Source organism: Chiloscyllium plagiosum, unplaced genomic scaffold, assembly GCF_037043375.1.
Source record: "Chiloscyllium plagiosum isolate Xiang-an unplaced genomic scaffold, Cpla_swu_hap1 HiC_scaffold_42, whole genome shotgun sequence".
Classification (NCBI taxonomy): Eukaryota; Metazoa; Chordata; class Chondrichthyes; order Orectolobiformes; family Hemiscylliidae; genus Chiloscyllium; species Chiloscyllium plagiosum.
The window spans coordinates 24,801,229-24,823,264 of NW_028270180.1; the positions used below are offsets into that span (position 1 = coordinate 24,801,229).

General features: G+C 67.1%; 1 protein-coding gene across 1 annotated transcript in view; it reads left to right on the forward strand.

Annotated features, from left to right (window-relative positions):
* The window catches only part of znf609b (zinc finger protein 609b), a 328,373-nt gene that overhangs the window by 63,511 nt on the left and 242,826 nt on the right, over positions 1 to 22,036 (forward strand). The window lies entirely within an intron of this gene.

Below are 22,036 nucleotides of genomic sequence, written 5' to 3' on the forward strand. Positions count from 1 at the left end.
CACAATCCGGTCCGGGACCTGTCAGTCCGCTCCGTGTCCTCACGCTCCGGTCCGGGACCTGTCAGTCCGCTCCGTGTCCTCACGCTCCGGTCCGGGACCTGTCAGTCCGCTCCGTGTCCTCACACTCCGGTCCGGGACCTGTCAGTCCGCTCCGTGTCCTCACAATCCGGTCCGGGACCTGTCAGTCCGCTCCGTGTCCTCACGCTCCGGTCCGGGACCTGTCAGTCCGCTCCGTGTCGTCACGCTCCAGTCCGGGATCTGTCAGTCCGCTCCGTGTCCTAACGCTCCGGTCCGGGACCTGTCAGTCCGCTCCGTGTCCTCACGCTCCGGTCCGGGACCTGTCAGTCCGCTCCGTGTCCTCACGCTCCGGTCCGGGATCTCTCAGTCCGCTCCGTGTCCTCACACTCCGGTCCGGGATCTGTCAGTCCGCTCCGTGTCCTCACACTCCGGTCCGGGTTTTGTCAGTCCGCTCCGTGTCCTCACGCTCCGGTCCGGGAACTGTCAGTCCGCTCCGTATCCTCACGCTCCGGTCCGGGATCTGTCAGTCCGCTCCGTGTCCTCACACTCCGGTCCGGGATCTGTCAGTCCGCTCCGTGTCCTCACACTCCGGTCCAGGATCTGTCAGTCCGCTCCGTGTCCTCACGCTCCGGTCCGGGACCTGTCAGTCCGCTCCGTGTCCTCACGCTCCGGTCCGGGACCTGTCAGTCCGCTCCGTGTCCTCACGCTCCGGTCCGGGACCTGTCAGTCCGCTCCTTGTCCTCACGCTCCGGTCCGGGATCTGTGAGTCCGCTCCGTGTCCTCACGCTCCGGTCCGGGACCTGTCAGTCCGCTCCGTGTCCTCACGCTCCGGTCCGGGACCTGTCAGTCCGCTCCGTGTCCTCACGCTCCGGTCCGGGATCTGTCAGTCCGCTCCGTGACCTCACACTCCGGTCCGGGACCTGTCAGTCCGCTCCGTGTCCTCACGCTCCGGTCCGGGACCTGTCAGTCCGCTCCGTGTCCTCACACTCCGGTCCGGGACCTGTCAGTCCGCTCCGTGTCCTCACACTCCGGTCCGGGATCTGTCAGTCCGCTCCGTGTCCTCATGCTCCGGTCCGGGATCTGTCAGTCCGCTCAGTGTCCTCACACTCCGGTCCGGGATCTGTCAGTCCGATCCGTGTCCTCACACTCCGGTCCGGGATCTGTCAGTCCGCTCCGTGTCCTCACACTCCGGTCCGGGATCTGTCAGTCCGCTCCGTGTCCTCACACTCCGGTCCGGGACCTGTCAGTCCGCTCCGTGTCCTCAGGCTCCGGTCCGGGACCTGTCAGTCTGCTCCGTGTCCCCAGGCTCCGGTCCGGGATCTGTCAGTCTGCTCCGTGTCCTCACGCTCCGGTCCGGGACCTGTCAGTCCGCTCCGTGTCCTCACGCTCCGGTCCGGGATCTGTCAGTCCGCTCCGTGTCCTCACGCTCCGGTCCGGGACCTGTCAGTCCGCTCCGTGTCCTCACGCTCCGGTCCGGGACCTGTCAGTCCGCTCCGTGTCCTCACGCTCCGGTCCGGGACCTGTCAGTCCGCTCCGTGTACTCACGCTCCGGTCCGGGATCTGTCAGTCCGCTCCGTGTCCTCACGCTCCGGTCCGGGATCTGTCAGTCCGCTCCGTGTCCTCACACTCCGGTCCGGGTTCTGTCAGTCCGCTCCGTGTCCTCACACTCCGGTCCGGGATCTGTCAGTCCGCTCCGTGTCCTCACACTCCGGTCCGGGATCTGTCAGTCCGCTCCGTGTCCTCACACTCCGGTCCAGGATCTGTCATTCCGCTCCGTGTCCTCAGGCTCCGGTCCGGGACCTGTCAGTCTGCTCCGTGTCCCCAGGCTCCGGTCCGGGATCTGTCAGTCTGCTCCGTGTCCTCACGCTCCGGTCCGGGATCTGTCAGTCCGCTCCGTGTCCTCACGCTCCGGTCCGGGATCTGTCAGTCCGCTCCGTGTCCTCACACTCCGGTCCGGGATCTGTCAGTCCGATCCGTGTCCTCACACTCCGGTCCGGGATCTGTCAGTCCGCTCCGTGTCCTCACACTCCGGTCCGGGATCTGTCAGTCCGCTCCGTGTCCTCACACTCCGGTCCGGGACCTGTCAGTCCGCTCCGTGTCCTCAGGCTCCGGTCCGGGACCTGTCAGTCTGCTCCGTGTCCCCAGGCTCCGGTCCGGGATCTGTCAGTCTGCTCCGTGTCCTCACGCTCCGGTCCGGGATCTGTCAGTCCGCTCCGTGTCCTCACGCTCCGGTCCGGGATCTGTCAGTCCGCTCCGTGTCCTCACGCTCCGGTCCGGGACCTGTCAGTCCGCTCCGTGTCCTCACGCTCCGGTCCGGGACCTGTCAGTCCGCTCCGTGTACTCACGCTCCGGTCCGGGATCTGTCAGTCCGCTCCGTGTCCTCACGCTCCGGTCCGGGATCTGTCAGTCCGCTCCGTGTCCTCACACTCCGGTCCGGGATCTGTCAGTCCGCTCCGTGTCCTCACACTCCGGTCCGGGATCTGTCAGTCCGCTCCGTGTCCTCACACTCCGGTCCGGGATCTGTCAGTCCGCTCCGTGTCCTCACACTCCGGTCCAGGATCTGTCATTCCGCTCCGTGTCCTCAGGCTCCGGTCCGGGACCTGTCAGTCTGCTCCGTGTCCCCAGGCTCCGGTCCGGGATCTGTCAGTCTGCTCCGTGTCCTCACGCTCCGGTCCGGGATCTGTCAGTCCGCTCCGTGTCCTCACGCTCCGGTCCGGGATCTGTCAGTCCGCTCCGTGTCCTCACGCTCCGGTCCGGGATCTGTCAGTCCTCTCCGTGTCCTCACACTCCGGTCCGGGACCTGTCAGTCCGCTCCGTGTCCTCACACTCCGGTCCGGGATCTGTCAGTCCGCTCCGTGTCCTCATGCTCCGGTCCGGGATCTGTCAGTCCGCTCCGTGTCCTCACACTCCGGTCCGGGATCTGTCAGTCCGATCCGTGTCCTCACACTCCGGTCCGGGACCTGTCAGTCCGCTCCGTGTCCTCACGCTCCGGTCCGGGATCTGTCAGTCCGCTCCGTGTCCTCACGCTCCGGTCCGGGACCTGTCAGTCTGCTCCGTGTCCCCAGGCTCCGGTCCGGGATCTGTCAGTCTGCTCCGTGTCCTCACGCTCCGGTCCGGGATCTGTCAGTCCGCTCCGTGTCCTCACGCTCCGGTCCGGGATCTGTCAGTCCGCTCCGTGTCCTCACACTCCGGCCCGGGATCTGTCAGTCCGATCCGTGTCCTCACACTCCGGTCCGGGATCTGTCAGTCCGCTCCGTGTCCTCACACTCCGGTCCGGGATCTGTCAGTCCGCTCCGTGTCCTCACACTCCGGTCCGGGACCTGTCAGTCCGCTCCGTGTCCTCAGGCTCCGGTCCGGGACCTGTCAGTCTGCTCCGTGTCCCCAGGTTCCGGTCCGGGATCTGTCAGTCTGCTCCGTGTCCTCACGCTCCGGTCCGGGACCTGTCAGTCCGCTCCGTGTCCTCACGCTCCGGTCCGGGATCTGTCAGTCCGCTCCGTGTCCTCACGCTCCGGTCCGGGATCTGTCAGTCCGCTCCGTGTCCTCACGCTCCGGTCCGGGACCTGTCAGTCCGCTCCGTGTCCTCACGCTCCGGTCCGGGACCTGTCAGTCCGCTCCGTGTACTCACGCTCCGGTCCGGGATCTGTCAGTCCGCTCCGTGTCCTCACGCTCCGGTCCGGGATCTGTCAGTCCGCTCCGTGTCCTCACGCTCCGGTCCGGGATCTGTCAGTCCGCTCCGTGTCCTCACACTCCGGTCCGGGATCTGTCAGTCCGCTCCGTGTCCTCACACTCCGGTCCGGGATCTGTCAGTCCGCTCCGTGTCCTCACACTCCGGTCCAGGATCTGTCATTCCGCTCCGTGTCCTCAGGCTCCGGTCCGGGACCTGTCAGTCTGCTCCGTGTCCCCAGGCTCCGGTCCGGGATCTGTCAGTCTGCTCCGTGTCCTCACGCTCCGGTCCGGGACCTGTCAGTCCGCTCCGTGTCCTCACGCTCCGGTCCGGGATCTGTCAGTCCGCTCCGTGTCCTCACGCTCCGGTCCGGGATCTGTCAGTCCGCTCCGTGTCCTCACGCTCCGGTCCGGGACCTGTCAGTCCGCTCCGTGTCCTCACGCTCCGGTCCGGGATCTGTCAGTCCGCTCCGTGTCCTCACGCTCCGGTCCGGGAACTGTCAGTCCGCTCCGTGTCCTCACGCTCCGGTCCGGGATCTGTCAGTCCGCTCCGTGTCCTCACGCTCCGGTCCGGGATCTGTCAGTCCGCTCCGTGTCCTCACGCTCCGGTCCGGGACCTGTCAGTCCGCTCCGTGTCCTCACGCTCCGGTCCGGGACCTGTCAGTCCGCTCCGTGTCCTCACGCTCCGGTCCGGGACCTGTCAGTCCGCTCCTTGTCCTCACGCTCCGGTCCGGGATCTGTCAGTCCGCTCCGTGTCCTCACACTCCGGTCCGGGATCTGTCAGTCCGCTCCGTGTCCTCACGCTCCGGTCCGGGACCTGTCAGTCCGCTCCGTGTCCTCACGCTCCGGTCCGGGACCTGTCAGTCCGCTCCGTGTCCTCACGCTCCGGTCCGGGACCTGTCAGTCCGCTCCGTGTCCTCACGCTCCGGTCCGGGACCTGTCAGTCCGCTCCGTGTCCTCACGCTCCGGTCCGGGACCTGTCAGTCCGCTCCGTGTCCTCACGCTCCGGTCCGGGATCTGTCAGTCCGCTCCGTGTCCTCACGCTCCGGTCCGGGACCTGTCAGTCCGCTCCGTGTCCTCACGCTCCGGTCCGGGACCTGTCAGTCCGCTCCGTGTCCTCACGCTCCGGTCCGGGACCTGTCAGTCCGCTCCGTGTCCTCAAGCTCCGGTCCGGGATCTGTCAGTCCGCTCCGTGTCCTCACGCTCCGGTCCGGGACCTGTCAGTCCGCTCCGTGTCCTCACACTCCGGTCCGGGACCTGTCATTCTGCTCCGTGTCTCCAGGCTCCGGTCCGGGATCTGTCAGTCCGCTCCGTGTCCTCACACTCCGGTCCGGGACCTGTCAGTCCGCTCCGTGTCCTCACGCTCCGGTCCGGGACCTGTCAGTCCGCTCCGTGTCCTCACGCTCCGGTCCGGGACCTGTCAGTCCGCTCCGTGTCCTCACGCTCCGGTCCGGGACCTGTCAGTCCGCTCCGTGTCCTCACGCTCCGGTCCGGGACCTGTCAGTCCGCTCCGTGTCCTCACGCTCCGGTCCGGGATCTGTCAGTCCGCTCCGTGTCCTCACGCTCCGGTCCGGGATCTGTCAGTCCGCTCCGTGTCCTCACGCTCCGGTCCGGGATCTCTCAGTCCGCTCCGTGTCCTCACACTCCGGTCCGGGACCTGTCAGTCCGCTCCGTGTCCTCACACTCCGGTCCGGGATCTGTCAGTCCGCTCCGTGTCCTCACACTCCGGTCCGGGATCTGTCAGTCCGCTCCGTGTCCTCACACTCCGGTCCGGGATCTGTCAGTCCGCTCCGTGTCCTCACACTCCGGTCCGGGTTTTGTCAGTCCGCTCCGTGTCCTCACGCTCCGGTCCGGGAACTGTCAGTCCGCTCCGTATCCTCACGCTCCGGTCCGGGATCTGTCAGTCCGCTCCGTGTCCTCACACTCCGGTCCGGGATCTGTCAGTCCGCTCCGTGTCCTCACGCTCCGGTCCGGGACCTGTCAGTCCGCTCCGTGTCCTCACGCTCCGGTCCGGGACCTGTCAGTCCGCTCCGTGTCCTCACGCTCCGGTCCGGGACCTGTCAGTCTGCTCCTTGTCCTCACGCTCCGGTCCGGGACCTGTCAGTCCGCTCCGTGTCCTCACGCTCCGGTCCGGGACCTGTCAGTCCGCTCCGTGTCCTCACGCTCCGGTCCGGGATCTGTCAGTCCGCTCTGTGTCCTCACACTCCGGTCCGGGACCTGTCAGTCCGCTCCGTGTCCTCACGCTCCGGTCCGGGACCTGTCAGTCCGCTCCGTGTCCTCACACTCCGGTCCGGGACCTGTCAGTCCGCTCCGTGTCCTCACGCTCCGGTCCGGGATCTGTCAGTCCGCTCCGTGTCCTCACACTCCGTTCCGGGACCTGTCAGTCCGCTCCGTGTCCTCACACTCCGGTCCGGGATCTGTCAGTCCGCTCCGTGTCCTCACGCTCCGGTCCGGGAACTGTCAGTCCGCTCCGTATCCTCACGCTCCGGTCCGGGATCTGTCAGTCCGCTCCGTATCCTCACGCTCCGGTCCGGGATCTGTCAGTCCGCTCCGTGTCCTCACACTCCGGTCCGGGATCTGTCAGTCCGCTCCGTGTCCTCACGCTCCGGTCCGGGACCTGTCAGTCCGCTCCGTGTCCTCACGCTCCGGTCCGGGACCTGTCAGTCCGCTCCGTGTCCTCACGCTCCGGTCCGGGCCCTGTCAGTCCGCTCCGTGTCCTCAAGCTCCGGTCCGGGACCTGTCAGTCCGCTCCGTGTCCTCACGCTCCGGTCCGGGATCTGTCAGTCCGCTCCGTGTCCTCACACTCCGGTCCGGGATCTGTCAGTCCGCTCCGTGTCCTCACGCTCCGGTCCGGGACCTGTCAGTCCGCTCCGTGTCCTCACGCTCCGGTCCGGGACCTGTCAGTCTGCTCCGTGTCCCCAGGCTCCGGTCCGGGATCTGTCAGTCCGCTCCGTGTCCTCACACTCCGGTCCGGGACCTGTCAGTCCGCTCCGTGTCCTCACGCTCCGGTCCGGGACCTGTCAGTCCGCTCCGTGTCCTCACGCTCCGGTCCGGGACCTGTCAGTCCGCTCCGTGTCCTCACACTCCGGTCCGGGACCTGTCAGTCCGCTCCGTGTCCTCACGCTCCGGTCCGGGACCTGTCAGTCCGCTCCGTGTCCTCACACTCCGGTCCGGGAACTGTCAGTCCGCTCCGTGTCCTCACACTCCGGTCCGGGACCTGTCAGTCCGCTCCGTGTCCTCACGCTCCGGTCCGGGATCTCTCAGTCCGCTCCGTGTCCTCACACTCCGGTCCGGGACCTGTCAGTCCGCTCCGTGTCCTCACACTCCGGTCCGGGTTTTGTCAGTCCGCTCCGTGTCCTCACGCTCCGGTCCGGGAACTGTCAGTCCGCTCCGTATCCTCACGCTCCGGTCCGGGATCTGTCAGTCCGCTCCGTGTCCTCACTCTCCGGTCCGGGATCTGTCAGTCCGCTCCGTGTCCTCACGCTCCGGTCCGGGACCTGTCAGTCCGCTCCGTGTCCTCACGCTCCGGTCCGGGACCTGTCAGTCCGCTCCGTGTCCTCACGCTCCGGTCCGGGACCTGTCAGTCCGCTCCTTGTCCTCACGCTCCGGTCCGGGATCTGTCAGTCCGCTCCGTGTCCTCACGCTCCGGTCCGGGACCTGTCAGTCCGCTCCGTGTCCTCACGCTCCGGTCCGGGACCTGTCAGTCCGCTCCGTGTCCTCACGCTCCGGTCCGGGATCTGTCAGTCCGCTCCGTGACCTCACACTCCGGTCCGGGACCTGTCAGTCCGCTCCGTGTCCTCACGCTCCGGTCCGGGATCTGTCAGTCCGCTCCGTGTCCTCACACTCCGGTCCGGGACCTGTCAGTCCGCTCCGTGTCCTCACACTCCGGTCCGGGATCTGTCAGTCCGCTCCGTGTCCTCACGCTCCGGTCCGGGATCTGTCAGTCCGCTCCGTGTCCTCACGCTCCGGTCCGGGACCTGTCAGTCCGCTCCGTGTCCACACGCTCCGGTCCGGGATCTGTCAGTCCGCTCCGTGTCCACACGCTCCGGTCCGGGATCTGTCAGTCCGCTCCGTGTCCTCACGCTCCGGTCCGGGATCTGTCAGTCTGCTCCGTGTCCTCAGGCTCCGGTCCGGGACCTGTCAGTCCGCTCCGTGTCCTCAGGCTCCGGTCCGGGACCTGTCAGTCTGCTCCGTGTCCCCAGGTTCCGGTCCGGGATCTGTCAGTCTGCTCCGTGTCCTCACGCTCCGGTCCGGGACCTGTCAGTCCGCTCCGTGTCCTCACGCTCCGGTCCGGGATCTGTCAGTCCGCTCCGTGTCCTCACGCTCCGGTCCGGGATCTGTCAGTCCGCTCCGTGTCCTCACGCTCCGGTCCGGGACCTGTCAGTCCGCTCCGTGTCCACACGCTCCGGTCCGGGATCTGTCAGTCCGCTCCGTGTCCTCACGCTCCGGTCCGGGATCTGTCAGTCTGCTCCGTGTCCTCACGCTCCGGTCCGGGACCTGTCAGTCCGCTCCGTGTCCTCACGCTCCGGTCCGGGACCTGTCAGTCCGCTCCGTGTACTCACGCTCCGGTCCGGGATCTGTCAGTCCGCTCCGTGTCCTCACACTCCGGTCCGGGATCTGTCAGTCCGCTCCGTGTCCTCACACTCCGGTCCGGGATCTGTCAGTCCGCTCCGTGTCCTCACACTCCGGTCCGGGATCTGTCAGTCCGCTCCGTGTCCTCACACTCCGGTCCGGGATCTGTCAGTCCGCTCCGTGTCCTCACACTCCGGTCCAGGATCTGTCAGTCCGCTCCGTGTCCTCAGGCTCCGGTCCGGGATCTGTCAGTCCGCTCCGTGTCCTCACACTCCGGTCCGGGACCTGTCAGTCCGCTCCGTGTCCTCACACTCCGGTCCGGGACCTGTCAGTCCGCTCCGTGTCCTCATGCTCCCGTCCGGGACCTGTCAGTCCGCTCCGTGTCCTCACGCTCCGGTCCGGGACCTGTCAGTCCGCTCCGTGTCCTCACACTCCGGTCCGGGACCTGTCAGTCCGCTCCGTGTCCTCACAATCCGGTCCGGGACCTGTCAGTCCGCTCCGTGTCCTCACGCTCCGGTCCGGGACCTGTCAGTCCGCTCCGTGTCCTCACGCTCCGGTCCGGGACCTGTCAGTCCGCTCCGTGTCCTCACACTCCGGTCCGGGACCTGTCAGTCCGCTCCGTGTCCTCACGCTCCGGTCCGGGACCTGTCAGTCCGCTCCGTGTCCTCACACTCCGGTCCGGGACCTGTCAGTCCGCTCCGTGTCCTCACAATCCGGTCCGGGACCTGTCAGTCCGCTCCGTGTCCTCACGCTCCGGTCCGGGACCTGTCAGTCCGCTCCGTGTCGTCACGCTCCAGTCCGGGATCTGTCAGTCCGCTCCGTGTCCTAACGCTCCGGTCCGGGACCTGTCAGTCCGCTCCGTGTCCTCACGCTCCGGTCCGGGACCTGTCAGTCCGCTCCGTGTCCTCACGCTCCGGTCCGGGATCTCTCAGTCCGCTCCGTGTCCTCACACTCCGGTCCGGGATCTGTCAGTCCGCTCCGTGTCCTCACACTCCGGTCCGGGTTTTGTCAGTCCGCTCCGTGTCCTCACGCTCCGGTCCGGGAACTGTCAGTCCGCTCCGTATCCTCACGCTCCGGTCCGGGATCTGTCAGTCCGCTCCGTGTCCTCACACTCCGGTCCGGGATCTGTCAGTCCGCTCCGTGTCCTCACACTCCGGTCCAGGATCTGTCAGTCCGCTCCGTGTCCTCACGCTCCGGTCCGGGACCTGTCAGTCCGCTCCGTGTCCTCACGCTCCGGTCCGGGACCTGTCAGTCCGCTCCGTGTCCTCACGCTCCGGTCCGGGACCTGTCAGTCCGCTCCTTGTCCTCACGCTCCGGTCCGGGATCTGTGAGTCCGCTCCGTGTCCTCACGCTCCGGTCCGGGACCTGTCAGTCCGCTCCGTGTCCTCACGCTCCGGTCCGGGACCTGTCAGTCCGCTCCGTGTCCTCACGCTCCGGTCCGGGATCTGTCAGTCCGCTCCGTGACCTCACACTCCGGTCCGGGACCTGTCAGTCCGCTCCGTGTCCTCACGCTCCGGTCCGGGACCTGTCAGTCCGCTCCGTGTCCTCACACTCCGGTCCGGGACCTGTCAGTCCGCTCCGTGTCCTCACACTCCGGTCCGGGATCTGTCAGTCCGCTCCGTGTCCTCACACTCCGGTCCGGGATCTGTCAGTCCGATCCGTGTCCTCACACTCCGGTCCGGGATCTGTCAGTCCGCTCCGTGTCCTCACACTCCGGTCCGGGATCTGTCAGTCCGCTCCGTGTCCTCACACTCCGGTCCGGGACCTGTCAGTCCGCTCCGTGTCCTCAGGCTCCGGTCCGGGACCTGTCAGTCTGCTCCGTGTCCCCAGGCTCCGGTCCGGGATCTGTCAGTCTGCTCCGTGTCCTCACGCTCCGGTCCGGGACCTGTCAGTCCGCTCCGTGTCCTCACGCTCCGGTCCGGGATCTGTCAGTCCGCTCCGTGTCCTCACGCTCCGGTCCGGGACCTGTCAGTCCGCTCCGTGTCCTCACGCTCCGGTCCGGGACCTGTCAGTCCGCTCCGTGTCCTCACGCTCCGGTCCGGGACCTGTCAGTCCGCTCCGTGTACTCACGCTCCGGTCCGGGATCTGTCAGTCCGCTCCGTGTCCTCACGCTCCGGTCCGGGATCTGTCAGTCCGCTCCGTGTCCTCACACTCCGGTCCGGGTTCTGTCAGTCCGCTCCGTGTCCTCACACTCCGGTCCGGGATCTGTCAGTCCGCTCCGTGTCCTCACACTCCGGTCCGGGATCTGTCAGTCCGCTCCGTGTCCTCACACTCCGGTCCAGGATCTGTCATTCCGCTCCGTGTCCTCAGGCTCCGGTCCGGGACCTGTCAGTCTGCTCCGTGTCCCCAGGCTCCGGTCCGGGATCTGTCAGTCTGCTCCGTGTCCTCACGCTCCGGTCCGGGATCTGTCAGTCCGCTCCGTGTCCTCACGCTCCGGTCCGGGATCTGTCAGTCCGCTCCGTGTCCTCACACTCCGGTCCGGGATCTGTCAGTCCGATCCGTGTCCTCACACTCCGGTCCGGGATCTGTCAGTCCGCTCCGTGTCCTCACACTCCGGTCCGGGATCTGTCAGTCCGCTCCGTGTCCTCACACTCCGGTCCGGGACCTGTCAGTCCGCTCCGTGTCCTCAGGCTCCGGTCCGGGACCTGTCAGTCTGCTCCGTGTCCCCAGGCTCCGGTCCGGGATCTGTCAGTCTGCTCCGTGTCCTCACGCTCCGGTCCGGGATCTGTCAGTCCGCTCCGTGTCCTCACGCTCCGGTCCGGGATCTGTCAGTCCGCTCCGTGTCCTCACGCTCCGGTCCGGGACCTGTCAGTCCGCTCCGTGTCCTCACGCTCCGGTCCGGGACCTGTCAGTCCGCTCCGTGTACTCACGCTCCGGTCCGGGATCTGTCAGTCCGCTCCGTGTCCTCACGCTCCGGTCCGGGATCTGTCAGTCCGCTCCGTGTCCTCACACTCCGGTCCGGGATCTGTCAGTCCGCTCCGTGTCCTCACACTCCGGTCCGGGATCTGTCAGTCCGCTCCGTGTCCTCACACTCCGGTCCGGGATCTGTCAGTCCGCTCCGTGTCCTCACACTCCGGTCCAGGATCTGTCATTCCGCTCCGTGTCCTCAGGCTCCGGTCCGGGACCTGTCAGTCTGCTCCGTGTCCCCAGGCTCCGGTCCGGGATCTGTCAGTCTGCTCCGTGTCCTCACGCTCCGGTCCGGGATCTGTCAGTCCGCTCCGTGTCCTCACGCTCCGGTCCGGGATCTGTCAGTCCGCTCCGTGTCCTCACGCTCCGGTCCGGGATCTGTCAGTCCTCTCCGTGTCCTCACACTCCGGTCCGGGACCTGTCAGTCCGCTCCGTGTCCTCACACTCCGGTCCGGGATCTGTCAGTCCGCTCCGTGTCCTCATGCTCCGGTCCGGGATCTGTCAGTCCGCTCCGTGTCCTCACACTCCGGTCCGGGATCTGTCAGTCCGATCCGTGTCCTCACACTCCGGTCCGGGACCTGTCAGTCCGCTCCGTGTCCTCACGCTCCGGTCCGGGATCTGTCAGTCCGCTCCGTGTCCTCACGCTCCGGTCCGGGACCTGTCAGTCTGCTCCGTGTCCCCAGGCTCCGGTCCGGGATCTGTCAGTCTGCTCCGTGTCCTCACGCTCCGGTCCGGGATCTGTCAGTCCGCTCCGTGTCCTCACGCTCCGGTCCGGGATCTGTCAGTCCGCTCCGTGTCCTCACACTCCGGTCCGGGATCTGTCAGTCCGATCCGTGTCCTCACACTCCGGTCCGGGATCTGTCAGTCCGCTCCGTGTCCTCACACTCCGGTCCGGGATCTGTCAGTCCGCTCCGTGTCCTCACACTCCGGTCCGGGACCTGTCAGTCCGCTCCGTGTCCTCAGGCTCCGGTCCGGGACCTGTCAGTCTGCTCCGTGTCCCCAGGTTCCGGTCCGGGATCTGTCAGTCTGCTCCGTGTCCTCACGCTCCGGTCCGGGACCTGTCAGTCCGCTCCGTGTCCTCACGCTCCGGTCCGGGATCTGTCAGTCCGCTCCGTGTCCTCACGCTCCGGTCCGGGATCTGTCAGTCCGCTCCGTGTCCTCACGCTCCGGTCCGGGACCTGTCAGTCCGCTCCGTGTACTCACGCTCCGGTCCGGGATCTGTCAGTCCGCTCCGTGTCCTCACGCTCCGGTCCGGGATCTGTCAGTCCGCTCCGTGTCCTCACGCTCCGGTCCGGGATCTGTCAGTCCGCTCCGTGTCCTCACACTCCGGTCCGGGATCTGTCAGTCCGCTCCGTGTCCTCACACTCCGGTCCGGGATCTGTCAGTCCGCTCCGTGTCCTCACACTCCGGTCCAGGATCTGTCATTCCGCTCCGTGTCCTCAGGCTCCGGTCCGGGACCTGTCAGTCTGCTCCGTGTCCCCAGGCTCCGGTCCGGGATCTGTCAGTCTGCTCCGTGTCCTCACGCTCCGGTCCGGGACCTGTCAGTCCGCTCCGTGTCCTCACGCTCCGGTCCGGGATCTGTCAGTCCGCTCCGTGTCCTCACGCTCCGGTCCGGGATCTGTCAGTCCGCTCCGTGTCCTCACGCTCCGGTCCGGGACCTGTCAGTCCGCTCCGTGTCCTCACGCTCCGGTCCGGGATCTGTCAGTCCGCTCCGTGTCCTCACGCTCCGGTCCGGGAACTGTCAGTCCGCTCCGTGTCCTCACGCTCCGGTCCGGGATCTGTCAGTCCGCTCCGTGTCCTCACGCTCCGGTCCGGGATCTGTCAGTCCGCTCCGTGTCCTCACACTCCGGTCCGGGATCTGTCAGTCCGCTCCGTGTCCTCACACTCCGGTCCAGGATCTGTCAGTCCGCTCCGTGTCCTCACACTCCGGTCCGGGACCTGTCAGTCCGCTCCGTGTCCTCATGCTCCCGTCCGGGACCTGTCAGTCCGCTCCGTGTCCTCACGCTCCGGTCCGGGACCTGTCAGTCCGCTCCGTGTCCTCACGCTCCGGTCCGGGACCTGTCAGTCCGCTCCGTGTCCTCACACTCCGGTCCGGGACCTGTCAGTCCGCTCCGTGTCCTCACAATCCGGTCCGGGACCTGTCAGTCCGCTCCGTGTCCTCACGCTCCGGTCCGGGACCTGTCAGTCCGCTCCGTGTCCTCACACTCCGGTCCGGGACCTGTCAGTCCGCTCCGTGTCCTCATGCTCCCGTCCGGGACCTGTCAGTCCGCTCCGTGTCCTCACGCTCCGGTCCGGGACCTGTCAGTCCGCTCCGTGTCCTCACGCTCCGGTCCGGGACCTGTCAGTCCGCTCCGTGTCCTCACGCTCCGGTCCGGGACCTGTCAGTCCGCTCCGTGTCCTCACACTCCGGTCCGGGACCTGTCAGTCCGCTCCGTGTCCTCACAATCCGGTCCGGGACCTGTCAGTCCGCTCCGTGTCCTCACAATCCGGTCCGGGACCTGTCAGTCCGCTCCGTGTCCTCACGCTCCGGTCCGGGACCTGTCAGTCCGCTCCGTGTCCTCACACTCCGGTCCGGGACCTGTCAGTCCGCTCCGTGTCCTCACAATCCGGTCCGGGACCTGTCAGTCCGCTCCGTGTCCTCACGCTCCGGTCCGGGACCTGTCAGTCCGCTCCGTGTCGTCACGCTCCAGTCCGGGATCTGTCAGTCCGCTCCGTATCCTAACGCTCCGGTCCGGGACCTGTCAGTCCGCTCCGTGTCCTCACGCTCCGGTCCGGGACCTGTCAGTCCGCTCCGTGTCCTCACGCTCCGGTCCGGGATCTCTCAGTCCGCTCCGTGTCCTCACACTCCGGTCCGGGATCTGTCAGTCCGCTCCGTGTCCTCACACTCCGGTCCGGGTTTTGTCAGTCCGCTCCGTGTCCTCACGCTCCGGTCCGGGAACTGTCAGTCCGCTCCGTATCCTCACGCTCCGGTCCGGGATCTGTCAGTCCGCTCCGTGTCCTCACACTCCGGTCCGGGATCTGTCAGTCCGCTCCGTGTCCTCACACTCCGGTCCAGGATCTGTCAGTCCGCTCCGTGTCCTCACGCTCCGGTCCGGGACCTGTCAGTCCGCTCCGTGTCCTCACGCTCCGGTCCGGGACCTGTCAGTCCGCTCCGTGTCCTCACGCTCCGGTCCGGGACCTGTCAGTCCGCTCCTTGTCCTCACGCTCCGGTCCGGGATCTGTGAGTCCGCTCCGTGTCCTCACGCTCCGGTCCGGGACCTGTCAGTCCGCTCCGTGTCCTCACGCTCCGGTCCGGGACCTGTCAGTCCGCTCCGTGTCCTCACGCTCCGGTCCGGGATCTGTCAGTCCGCTCCGTGACCTCACACTCCGGTCCGGGACCTGTCAGTCCGCTCCGTGTCCTCACGCTCCGGTCCGGGACCTGTCAGTCCGCTCCGTGTCCTCACACTCCGGTCCGGGACCTGTCAGTCCGCTCCGTGTCCTCACACTCCGGTCCGGGATCTGTCAGTCCGCTCCGTGTCCTCATGCTCCGGTCCGGGATCTGTCAGTCCGCTCAGTGTCCTCACACTCCGGTCCGGGATCTGTCAGTCCGATCCGTGTCCTCACACTCCGGTCCGGGATCTGTCAGTCCGCTCCGTGTCCTCACACTCCGGTCCGGGATCTGTCAGTCCGCTCCGTGTCCTCACACTCCGGTCCGGGACCTGTCAGTCCGCTCCGTGTCCTCAGGCTCCGGTCCGGGACCTGTCAGTCTGCTCCGTGTCCCCAGGCTCCGGTCCGGGATCTGTCAGTCTGCTCCGTGTCCTCACGCTCCGGTCCGGGACCTGTCAGTCCGCTCCGTGTCCTCACGCTCCGGTCCGGGATCTGTCAGTCCGCTCCGTGTCCTCACGCTCCGGTCCGGGACCTGTCAGTCCGCTCCGTGTCCTCACGCTCCGGTCCGGGACCTGTCAGTCCGCTCCGTGTCCTCACGCTCCGGTCCGGGACCTGTCAGTCCGCTCCGTGTACTCACGCTCCGGTCCGGGATCTGTCAGTCCGCTCCGTGTCCTCACGCTCCGGTCCGGGATCTGTCAGTCCGCTCCGTGTCCTCACACTCCGGTCCGGGTTCTGTCAGTCCGCTCCGTGTCCTCACACTCCGGTCCGGGATCTGTCAGTCCGCTCCGTGTCCTCACACTCCGGTCCGGGATCTGTCAGTCCGCTCCGTGTCCTCACACTCCGGTCCAGGATCTGTCATTCCGCTCCGTGTCCTCAGGCTCCGGTCCGGGACCTGTCAGTCTGCTCCGTGTCCCCAGGCTCCGGTCCGGGACCTGTCAGTCCGCTCCGTGTCCTCACGCTCCGGTCCGGGACCTGTCAGTCCGCTCCGTGTCCTCACACTCCGGTCCGGGATCTGTCAGTCCGCTCCGTGTCCTCACACTCCGGTCCGGGATCTGTCAGTCCGATCCGTGTCCTCACACTCCGGTCCGGGATCTGTCAGTCCGCTCCGTGTCCTCACACTCCGGTCCGGGATCTGTCAGTCCGCTCCGTGTCCTCACACTCCGGTCCGGGACCTGTCAGTCCGCTCCGTGTCCTCAGGCTCCGGTCCGGGACCTGTCAGTCTGCTCCGTGTCCCCAGGCTCCGGTCCGGGATCTGTCAGTCTGCTCCGTGTCCTCACGCTCCGGTCCGGGATCTGTCAGTCCGCTCCGTGTCCTCACGCTCCGGTCCGGGATCTGTCAGTCCGCTCCGTGTCCTCACGCTCCGGTCCGGGACCTGTCAGTCCGCTCCGTGTCCTCACGCTCCGGTCCGGGACCTGTCAGTCCGCTCCGTGTACTCACGCTCCGGTCCGGGATCTGTCAGTCCGCTCCGTGTCCTCACGCTCCGGTCCGGGATCTGTCAGTCCGCTCCGTGTCCTCACACTCCGGTCCGGGATCTGTCAGTCCGCTCCGTGTCCTCACACTCCGGTCCGGGATCTGTCAGTCCGCTCCGTGTCCTCACACTCCGGTCCGGGATCTGTCAGTCCGCTCCGTGTCCTCACACTCCGGTCCAGGATCTGTCATTCCGCTCCGTGTCCTCAGGCTCCGGTCCGGGACCTGTCAGTCTGCTCCGTGTCCCCAGGCTCCGGTCCGGGATCTGTCAGTCTGCTCCGTGTCCTCACGCTCCGGTCCGGGATCTGTCAGTCCGCTCCGTGTCCTCACGCTCCGGTCCGGGATCTGTCAGTCCGCTCCGTGTCCTCACGCTCCGGTCCGGGATCTGTCAGTCCTCTCCGTGTCCTCACACTCCGGTCCGGGACCTGTCAGTCCGCTCCGTGTCCTCACACTCCGGTCCGGGATCTGTCAGTCCGCTCCGTGTCCTCACACTCCGGTCCGGGACCTGTCAGTCCGCTCCGTGTCCTCAGGCTCCGGTCCGGGACCTGTCAGTCTGCTCCGTGTCCCCAGGCTCCGGTCCGGGATCTGTCAGTCTGCTCCGTGTCCTCACGCTCCGGTCCGGGACCTGTCAGTCCGCTCCGTGTCCTCACGCTCCGGTCCGGGACCTGTCAGTCCGCTCCGTGTCCTCACGCTCCGGTCCGGGACCTGTCAGTCCGCTCCGTGTCCTCACGCTCCGGTCCGGGACCTGTCAGTCCGCTCCGTGTACTCACGCTCCGGTCCGGGATCTGTCAGTCCGCTCCGTGTCCTCACGCTCCGGTCCGGGATCTGTCAGTCCGCTCCGTGTCCTCACACTCCGGTCCGGGTTCTGTCAGTCCGCTCCGTGTCCTCACACTCCGGTCCGGGATCTGTCAGTCCGCTCCGTGTCCTCACACTCCGGTCCGGGATCTGTCAGTCCGCTCCGTGTCCTCACACTCCGGTCCAGGATCTGTCATTCCGCTCCGTGTCCTCAGGCTCCGGTCCGGGACCTGTCAGTCTGCTCCGTGTCCCCAGGCTCCGGTCCGGGACCTGTCAGTCCGCTCCGTGTCCTCACGCTCCGGTCCGGGACCTGTCAGTCCGCTCCGTGTCCTCACACTCCGGTCCGGGATCTGTCAGTCCGCTCCGTGTCCTCACACTCCGGTCCGGGATCTGTCAGTCCGATCTGTGTCCTCACACTCCGGTCCGGGATCTGTCAGTCCGCTCCGTGTCCTCACACTCCGGTCCGGGATCTGTCAGTCCGCTCCGTGTCCTCACACTCCGGTCCGGGACCTGTCAGTCCGCTCCGTGTCCTCAGGCTCCGGTCCGGGACCTGTCAGTCTGCTCCGTGTCCCCAGGCTCCGGTCCGGGATCTGTCAGTCTGCTCCGTGTCCTCACGCTCCGGTCCGGGATCTGTCAGTCCGCTCCGTGTCCTCACGCTCCGGTCCGGGATCTGTCAGTCCGCTCCGTGTCCTCACGCTCCGGTCCGGGACCTGTCAGTCCGCTCCGTGTCCTCACGCTCCGGTCCGGGACCTGTCAGTCCGCTCCGTGTACTCACGCTCCGGTCCGGGATCTGTCAGTCCGCTCCGTGTCCTCACGCTCCGGTCCGGGATCTGTCAGTCCGCTCCGTGTCCTCACACTCCGGTCCGGGATCTGTCAGTCCGCTCCGTGTCCTCACACTCCGGTCCGGGATCTGTCAGTCCGCTCCGTGTCCTCACACTCCGGTCCGGGATCTGTCAGTCCGCTCCGTGTCCTCACACTCCGGTCCAGGATCTGTCATTCCGCTCCGTGTCCTCAGGCTCCGGTCCGGGACCTGTCAGTCTGCTCCGTGTCCCCAGGCTCCGGTCCGGGATCTGTCAGTCTGCTCCGTGTCCTCACGCTCCGGTCCGGGATCTGTCAGTCCGCTCCGTGTCCTCACGCTCCGGTCCGGGATCTGTCAGTCCGCTCCGTGTCCTCACGCTCCGGTCCGGGATCTGTCAGTCCTCTCCGTGTCCTCACACTCCGGTCCGGGACCTGTCAGTCCGCTCCGTGTCCTCACACTCCGGTCCGGGATCTGTCAGTCCGCTCCGTGTCCTCATGCTCCGGTCCGGGATCTGTCAGTCCGCTCCGTGTCCTCACACTCCGGTCCGGGATCTGTCAGTCCGATCCGTGTCCTCACACTCCGGTCCGGGACCTGTCAGTCCGCTCCGTGTCCTCACGCTCCGGTCCGGGATCTGTCAGTCCGCTCCGTGTCCTCACGCTCCGGTCCGGGACCTGTCAGTCTGCTCCGTGTCCCCAGGCTCCGGTCCGGGATCTGTCAGTCTGCTCCGTGTCCTCACGCTCCGGTCCGGGATCTGTCAGTCCGCTCCGTGTCCTCACGCTCCGGTCCGGGATCTGTCAGTCCGCTCCGTGTCCTCACACTCCGGTCCGGGATCTGTCAGTCCGATCCGTGTCCTCACACTCCGGTCCGGGATCTGTCAGTCCGCTCCGTGTCCTCACACTCCGGTCCGGGATCTGTCAGTCCGCTCCGTGTCCTCACACTCCGGTCCGGGACCTGTCAGTCCGCTCCGTGTCCTCAGGCTCCGGTCCGGGACCTGTCAGTCTGCTCCGTGTCCCCAGGTTCCGGTCCGGGATCTGTCAGTCTGCTCCGTGTCCTCACGCTCCGGTCCGGGACCTGTCAGTCCGCTCCGTGTCCTCACGCTCCGGTCCGGGATCTGTCAGTCCGCTCCGTGTCCTCACGCTCCGGTCCGGGATCTGTCAGTCCGCTCCGTGTCCTCACGCTCCGGTCCGGGACCTGTCAGTCCGCTCCGTGTCCTCACGCTCCGGTCCGGGACCTGTCAGTCCGCTCCGTGTACTCACGCTCCGGTCCGGGATCTGTCAGTCCGCTCCGTGTCCTCACGCTCCGGTCCGGGATCTGTCAGTCCGCTCCGTGTCCTCACGCTCCGGTCCGGGATCTGTCAGTCCGCTCCGTGTCCTCACACTCCGGTCCGGGATCTGTCAGTCCGCTCCGTGTCCTCACACTCCGGTCCGGGATCTGTCAGTCCGCTCCGTGTCCTCACACTCCGGTCCAGGATCTGTCATTCCGCTCCGTGTCCTCAGGCTCCGGTCCGGGACCTGTCAGTGTGCTCCGTGTCCCCAGGCTCCGGTCCGGGATCTGTCAGTCTGCTCCGTGTCCTCACGCTCCGGTCCGGGACCTGTCAGTCCGCTCCGTGTCCTCACGCTCCGGTCCGGGATCTGTCAGTCCGCTCCGTGTCCTCACGCTCCGGTCCGGGATCTGTCAGTCCGCTCCGTGTCCTCACGCTCCGGTCCGGGACCTGTCAGTCCGCTCCGTGTCCTCACGCTCCGGTCCGGGATCTGTCAGTCCGCTCCGTGTCCTCACGCTCCGGTCCGGGAACTGTCAGTCCGCTCCGTGTCCTCACGCTCCGGTCCGGGATCTGTCAGTCCGCTCCGTGTCCTCACGCTCCGGTCCGGGATCTGTCAGTCCGCTCCGTGTCCTCACGCTCCGGTCCGGGACCTGTCAGTCCGCTCCGTGTCCTCACGCTCCGGTCCGGGACCTGTCAGTCCGCTCCGTGTCCTCACGCTCCGGTCCGGGACCTGTCAGTCTGCTCCTTGTCCTCACGCTCCGGTCCGGGACCTGTCAGTCCGCTCCGTGTCCTCACGCTCCGGTCCGGGACCTGTCAGTCCGCTCCGTGTCCTCACGCTCCGGTCCGGGATCTGTCAGTCCGCTCTGTGTCCTCACACTCCGGTCCGGGACCTGTCAGTCCGCTCCGTGTCCTCACGCTCCGGTCCGGGACCTGTCAGTCCGCTCCGTGTCCTCACACTCCGGTCCGGGACCTGTCAGTCCGCTCCGTGTCCTCACGCTCCGGTCCGGGATCTGTCAGTCCGCTCCGTGTCCTCACACTCCGTTCCGGGACCTGTCAGTCCGCTCCGTGTCCTCACACTCCGGTCCGGGATCTGTCAGTCCGCTCCGTGTCCTCACGCTCCGGTCCGGGAACTGTCAGTCCGCTCCGTATCCTCACGCTCCGGTCCGGGATCTGTCAGTCCGCTCCGTATCCTCACGCTCCGGTCCGGGATCTGTCAGTCCGCTCCGTGTCCTCACACTCCGGTCCGGGATCTGTCAGTCCGCTCCGTGTCCTCACGCTCCGGTCCGGGATCTGTCAGTCCGCTCCGTGTCCTCACGCTCCGGTCCGGGACCTGTCAGTCCGCTCCGTGTCCTCACGCTCCGGTCCGGGACCTGTCAGTCCGCTCCGTGTCCTCACGCTCCGGTCCGGGCCCTGTCAGTCCGCTCCGTGTCCTCAAGCTCCGGTCCGGGACCTGTCAGTCCGCTCCGTGTCCTCACGCTCCGGTCCGGGATCTGTCAGTCCGCTCCGTGTCCTCACACTCCGGTCCGGGATCTGTCAGTCCGCTCCGTGTCCTCACGCTCCGGTCCGGGACCTGTCAGTCCGCTCCGTGTCCTCACGCTCCGGTCCGGGACCTGTCAGTCTGCTCCGTGTCCCCAGGCTCCGGTCCGGGATCTGTCAGTCCGCTCCGTGTCCTCACACTCCGGTCCGGGACCTGTCAGTCCGCTCCGTGTCCTCACGCTCCGGTCCGGGACCTGTCAGTCCGCTCCGTGTCCTCACGCTCCGGTCCGGGACCTGTCAGTCCGCTCCGTGTCCTCACACTCCGGTCCGGGACCTGTCAGTCCGCTCCGTGTCCTCACGCTCCGGTCCGGGACCTGTCAGTCCGCTCCGTGTCCTCACACTCCGGTCCGGGAACTGTCAGTCCGCTCCGTGTCCTCACACTCCGGTCCGGGACCTGTCAGTCCGCTCCGTGTCCTCACGCTCCGGTCCGGGATCTCTCAGTCCGCTCCGTGTCCTCACACTCCGGTCCGGGACCTGTCAGTCCGCTCCGTGTCCTCACACTCCGGTCCGGGATCTGTCAGTCCGCTCCGTGTCCTCACACTCCGGTCCGGGTTTTGTCAGTCCGCTCCGTGTCCTCACGCTCCGGTCCGGGAACTGTCAGTCCGCTCCGTATCCTCACGCTCCGGTCCGGGATCTGTCAGTCCGCTCCGTGTCCTCACACTCCGGTCCGGGATCTGTCAGTCCGCTCCGTGTCCTCACGCTCCGGTCCGGGACCTGTCAGTCCGCTCCGTGTCCTCACGCTCCGGTCCGGGACCTGTCAGTCCGCTCCGTGTCCTCACGCTCCGGTCCGGGACCTGTCAGTCCGCTCCTTGTCCTCACGCTCCGGTCCGGGATCTGTCAGTCCGCTCCGTGTCCTCACGCTCCGGTCCGGGACCTGTCAGTCCGCTCCGTGTCCTCACGCTCCGGTCCGGGACCTGTCAGTCCGCTCCGTGTCCTCACGCTCCGGTCCGGGATCTGTCAGTCCGCTCCGTGACCTCACACTCCGGTCCGGGACCTGTCAGTCCGCTCCGTGTCCTCACGCTCCGGTCCGGGATCTGTCAGTCCGCTCCGTGTCCTCACACTCCGGTCCGGGACCTGTCAGTCCGCTCCGTGTCCTCACACTCCGGTCCGGGATCTGTCAGTCCGCTCCGTGTCCTCACGCTCCGGTCCGGGATCTGTCAGTCCGCTCCGTGTCCTCACGCTCCGGTCCGGGATCTGTCAGTCCGATCCGTGTCCTCACACTCCGGTCCGGGATCTGTCAGTCCGCTCCGTGTCCTCACACTCCGGTCCGGGATCTGTCAGTCCGCTCCGTGTCCTCACACTCCGGTCCGGGACCTGTCAGTCCGCTCCGTGTCCTCAGGCTCCGGTCCGGGACCTGTCAGTCTGCTCCGTGTCCCCAGGCTCCGGTCCGGGATCTGTCAGTCTGCTCCGTGTCCTCACGCTCCGGTCCGGGACCTGTCAGTCCGCTCCGTGTCCACACGCTCCGGTCCGGGATCTGTCAGTCCGCTCCGTGTCCTCACGCTCCGGTCCGGGATCTGTCAGTCTGCTCCGTGTCCTCACGCTCCGGTCCGGGACCTGTCAGTCCGCTCCGTGTCCTCACGCTCCGGTCCGGGACCTGTCAGTCCGCTCCGTGTACTCACGCTCCGGTCCGGGATCTGTCAGTCCGCTCCGTG